This window comes from Elephantulus edwardii, unplaced genomic scaffold (genome assembly GCF_000299155.1).
Source record: "Elephantulus edwardii isolate Elephantulus edwardi_28Jun2011 unplaced genomic scaffold, EleEdw1.0 scaffold00102, whole genome shotgun sequence".
Classification (NCBI taxonomy): Eukaryota; Metazoa; Chordata; class Mammalia; order Macroscelidea; family Macroscelididae; genus Elephantulus; species Elephantulus edwardii.
The window spans coordinates 12,738,331-12,744,546 of NW_006399852.1; the positions used below are offsets into that span (position 1 = coordinate 12,738,331).

General features: G+C 34.8%; 1 pseudogene; it reads right to left on the reverse strand.

Moving 5' to 3' along the window:
- Window positions 1–6,216, reverse strand: part of LOC102863669 — a 253,851-nt pseudogene that overhangs the window by 134,755 nt on the left and 112,880 nt on the right.

The window sequence follows — 6,216 nt, forward strand, 5'->3', positions numbered from 1 at the left end:
TTTTAGGGCTGTTGTACATAGGGTCGCTATGAGTCGCAAGCGACTCGACGGCACATAACAACAAACAACAACAACAGGTGGATCTTTGGTGAAAGCAGAGACTACCTGAGGAAGGTCTATCTCTGTTTAATTGTCTATGCAATGGCATTTGACTGTGTGCGTTATAATAAACTGTGGCTAACTCTGAGAAGAATGGGAATCTCAGGTCACTTGATTGTGCTTATGTGAAAACCATGTATTTGAACCAGGTGACAGTCATCAAAACAGAGCAAGGAAACATGGGACGATTCAAAACCAGGAAAGGTATAAACCAAGGAAACATACAATGTCCATACTTTTTCAATACATATGTATAATAGAACATTCAGTATACTATGCTGTATGAAGAGAAATGTGGCATCATGATTGGAGGAAGACTCATCTAACAACCTGTGGTATGCGGATGACACAACCTTGCTTGCTGAAACTGAGAAGGACCTGAATGAGACTAAGTTTTCTATCAACTAAGATAGATAATAAACTGTATAAAGTTGAACGTACTACAAATTATAAGATTGAAAATTAGTGTTACAGTTGAGTATTATGCATCAGGAGGCGAACAGTTATTTATTGATAATAAGAGAATTTTTTTGGAATGTATATATCAATTATTACTTGCTTATTCCTATAAATAATATATTCACTAACTTCTCTGTTCAAATATACAAATATTGCTGAGCATTTTTTAAAACACAGGTTATGTACTTAGTGCTTTTTTCATAAATAAATATAACCTAATATAATATAAACAATATAACAATCATTAGTCAGCATCAACTAGAAAAACTCTAGTAACAGCTATAGAAATGTACATGAGTAAGTCTAAGTGTTGTTTTGGATGACACATCTAAAGGTAAGGTTGAACTAATGGAAAATTTATGTATAATACAACTTCTGTATACTGGTATATAACTTATAAAACTTGTATAATTGGTATGTTGTTGTTTAGTGCCATCCAGTCGTAGACGACTCATAGCGACCCTATGAATGAACAACTGTTGATACATTGAGTTTCAGGAGGCAAGCCATTTCAGAAGTGGATGCCGCTCCTACTCCCAGGCTTGATTTAGTCAGGAAGCTCCAGCCAACACTGTACACCATGGGTAGCTATTACTACGACTGGCACATCACTGTCACAGTCTTCAGCATCACAGCAACCATGAGTTACCTCTGTACAGCAACACACAGACCAGTGCTATACCACCTAGAAGAATGTTTGACAGGAAAACAATTTGAACCTGGCTGAGGGCTGCAGATGAAAATCACCCACCTTTGGTTTGGTAGCATAACTTCCTTTCCACTAGGCCAACGTAGCTCTCTCTTTGTCGTTGTCATTGTTGTTGTTGTTTGATGCCATCGAGTCATAGACGACTCATAGCAACCCTATGAACAAACGGCCTGTGCACTGTTCGTACATAGACTTTCTGAAGGCAGGCCATTTTGGAAGTGGATGCCGCTCCTACTTCCAGGATAACTGGTATAGTATAACATATATGTTGGAATTATATAATGTATAGTTTTATTATATTGGTAAAATAAAAGAGTGTTAACAAATTTTCAAAGAACTAAAGCTTAATTCATTTTTTGGATTTGGAGAAATTCATTAGTGTTAACATGATGTAGGGAGTTCTGGTAGCCTAGTGGTAAGAAGCTGTGCTGCAATCTCAAAGGCATACACAGTTCAAGGCCCCCAGCTACTCCACAGGAGAAGAATGGAAAATCTCTTCCAATGCAATGACTGCCTCTGAATCTCGCCAGAGGGTCAACTAGGTTGTTTCTGGCACTACGGTACATAATAACAACAAGTCACCATAGCTACCTATCAACTTCTAGAATTAACCTGACGAAACCCTTGGGAGACTACTACTGTAAACAAGCAAGTAATTTTGTTTTTCAATTTACTTCACTAGAAACATTTTTTTCAGTCCTTAAATTAGATTTTAACATTATTCCAGAACAGAGGATATACAAAAGTAGAAGTTATGAAAAATTAGAGCTATTACTCTGAAGACATGCTAAGTGCTAAATCATTTTTATATATAAGCTATAGATATAGGCTTAAAAGAATAATAAATAATTCATTGATATTTCTGTACAGTGTCACTGCCTTAAATTATAGGGAAGATAACTTTCACTGCTGGTCACATTTACTACCTTGCGATCTACTCAAATTCTCAGAAAAGTTTTAGGAGAAACTGATTTAGATGGTTAGTTAAAAAACTCACCTCATTCCTATTTGCTTTGGTGTAAAAATGAATATAGCACTAGGTCTACAGAATTTCCTTTTCAAATTTAGTTATTATTGTATAAGAAAGGAATCAAATTCATATGTTACAGAACAACTGTTTTTCACCACATAAATAAAATTTTCCTTAAGATACAGACACCTATACACAAATCAATTGCTCTCTCTACCATTACAGAACATTATCGTTATGCAAAACAACTACAGTATTAGTAGAGGGGGTATGATACAATAGCGTATAATTTTGTATTTATTCTGCATATGCATGAATACCTCTGAGGAAATAAAATAATGACCGAAAAGAACTGCTTAGTAAATATTTTTGTATATTGACTTCGAGTTAAAGTTATGTTTCGATGATATTAGCAAATGCTAAGTAACAACAATGAACAAAAAGTCTCAGAAATGTTTAAAAGCAAATAATCCACCATCCTCCATTTCTCTATCCGAATGTTATCAGCTAGAGCTATCAGGAAGAGTCTGTCAATCAGTTCTATTGCTAGAATGAAAGAGTAGATGGTACAGTTTAATTTTATTATGGAAATTGATTTGCATCTTTTATATTTCCTGATTGAAATCTTTCCAGGTAATGGCATGGAAGAATACTCATAAAACTGCCATGACTGGGGTAATAACTATTATTATGATCAAATTTAATAATAAAAAGAAACTTGCCTGCAATATGGGAACTATGAATAATTCATGTAAACTCTTGCTTAAAATGTGATAGAGAGGAAAAGACTTGTAGAAAAAAATCTTAATGCATCCAGACAGGGATGATAATTGGTTTTTTCAAATAATGAATACTTCATGTTGAAGCCTAGACTAACACGTCTGGAGGAGAAAGACACCATACAGACTAAACAATGCTACAAAGGTGTATTTTCAGGATTGGTAGGATACATGGGAGTTCAAAAAAGAACTGAGATAAAGTGTATATTCTAGAATTATATTTTTAGAACATCAATATCCTCCTTTCAAGTAAACAAAAGACTTGAGCCTTACTTAAACTGGTCGATATTCACCTATTTGTGAGTTGATACCATCGCTACAGTTCAGCATTTTTCTGACTTTGTTTTTTTTCCCCCAGTCTCAGAAGCCTACAAATTTAAAAACAACTACAGATTAAGGTCGTATTAATTCATTAGAACAATATGGTTTCAAAAACTAAAACTAGGTTTGTTCCTACTTATTGACTATATTATTTATTATACTGTCATTTAAAATACATAGTTATGCCTATAACTATGAACAAATTCTGTTTAATGTTGATTTCTATTTAATTTTATTACTTTTATCACTTTTAATATCTTTTTCCTGCTTTTATTGGCTACCATCTGGTGGAAAAGAATTGTAATAGCAGAGGAAGGGGAAAATATATTTAACATACATTTTTAATTGTAAAAATAATTACTCATAATACCGCTGTCACAAATAATACATATAATACTGTTAACACTAGTAAGAAGTTTGAAACAAAAATCTAGTTCTGTTACTAATCTGATTATATGTATTTGGTTCTCTGAAACTGAGAAGTACCTGAAACATTTGCTTCAGAACATCAAGGGCTGCAGCCTTCAATATGGATTGAAACTCAGTATCAATAAAACAAAGATTCTCACCACTAGGACAATTGGCATCAACAAGATAGATGTTGAACAGATAAAGACTGTTAATAACTTCAGTTTGTTTGGCTCCACAATACTCTTGGTACCAGCAGCCATGAAACAAAAGACAAACTGTATTGGGAAAATCTGCTGTCAGGGATGCCTCCAGGGTACTGAAGATCACAATGTCAGTCTGGAGACCAAGGTACACCTCATCCAGGCCAGGGTCTTTGCAATTACTTGCTATGTGTCAGCGAGGTGAACAATGGCTAAGAATGATAGAAGAAGAATTGATGCCTTTAAGTTGTGGTACTGGGGAAGAATATTATGCTATGAATGAAATATACTATGACCTGCTACGAGAACAAACAGATTCCATCTAGAGAGAGTGAATTAAGGATGCTCCTCGGAAACAAGAATTGTGAAGCCCTGTCTGACATACTTTGGGTTTGTTACAAGGAGGGGTCAGTCCTTGGAGAGGGACATCATGCTTCGAAGGGTGGAGGGACAGGGCAGGAGAGGTAGATCCTGGATGGAATGATTGATTCAGTGACTGGGGTAGTAATGGGGGAAGATGTGTCAGAGACAATGATGTTGACTCAAGATAGAGCAGGGTTCAGAGCTGTTGTACTTATAGTCCCTATGAGTCGCAAGTAAGTGGATGATGCAGAACAAAAACCAATACTTGGTTCTTAAGTGATTTGAAAATTTATATTCCGTTCTTTGCTTATGCACAAAACAAATATATTTTAGTAAGATCTGTGAATACTAGCCCAATTTAACTATTAATAGCAAAGGAATTAGTAGTCCATTTTTTATTTTATGTGCCATTGAGTAGAATAAGACACATAACCACCTTATGAATATTAAAACAAAGCAATTCTTCAGCACTTTCACAATTTGCTCCATGAAAACCAACCTGTTGTTACAATCATTGTGCCATTATGTTTTTATTGATAGTCTTTTTCTCTTTTTACGGACCTTTAAGTACTGGCATCTCCTCACAAGTTCAAGTATGTGACACAAAATTTCACCATCCTTGCCTATAAGGAACACACTAATTGCATTTATTCTAAATCCTTAGAGTTTTCTGAAGTCAATGATATATTTCAAATTTTTCAGAAACACATTCTCCAAAGTTTTTAATTATTCTTCAAGATTACTTAATGTTCAATTTTCAGCTACATATAAAACAATAGAAAAATACCATGGCTTTGATCAGGCACACCTAAGTCTTCAAACTGACATCATTACTCTTTAGCAATTTAAGAGGTCTTTGACATATTTGCTACTTGCAATAAATTTTTCTATTTCTTTTTCTTGACTGCTACTAAATATTGAGTGAGTCAGGAACCATCAGAAGAAGATGCAAGTTAGAACTGGTTGAAACGGAAGCATTTCAGGAAGCATCATATGATCTAGAATTAGTGATACCGAAGGAAGTTTAAATCTCACTGAAGGCACTGGTAAAACAGAAGAGACAAGTATTTGGTGTAACATAAATTAAAGTATTTTAACAAATAAATGTAGCCCTCAATGCATTTACTACTTTACATCAAGAAATGTGAAAGAGAGCTATCTGGTTATATATTTGTTCCAGTTTTTTTTAAAGTGTTTCAGAAGAGTGTGGAAATTACTGAAAAATACCATTAGTATTCTATTCAAGTACAATGTAGCTACAGATTATTAGAAAAATATCAGGAAATGTAAATCAACCAGGAATTGCCAGAAATTCAAGCCTGAATCAGAAGCTGTAGAACAAAGGATGTCATTGCTAATGTGAGATGAATCTTTATGGAAAGCAAAGTCATTCTACTATATGAATCTAAATAATTTTCAGCTAATGTTGAAGAAAGAAACTAATGGCAGTTAATTATGCTTATGAGAAAAGCCTGTATATAGCTCAAGAAGAAGTAGTCTAAACAGAACAACAGAACACACAAGTTTAAAATTAGGAAAGAAGTACATTAGGCTTGTGTCCTTGCTCTGTATCTATCTATTCAGTATTCTAAGCAAGTACTTTGGGAAGCTGGACGATGTGAAGGAGAGTGTGGCAGGCATCAGGATAAGAAGAGGACTCATCAGCCTGCCCTGTGAAGAGAACACAACCTACCTTGCAGATTGCAGATCACTTGAAGCACTTACTGAATAAGACTGAAAACTATAGCTTTCAGTATGAATTTCACCTCAACATCGAGAAAGCAAACAACCTAACTGAACCAATAAACAACTTTGTGATGTTGTTGTTGTTGTTGTTGTTATGTGCCGTCGAGTCGTTTTCGACTCATAGTGACCCTATGCACAACAGCCCTAAACCCTGCTCTA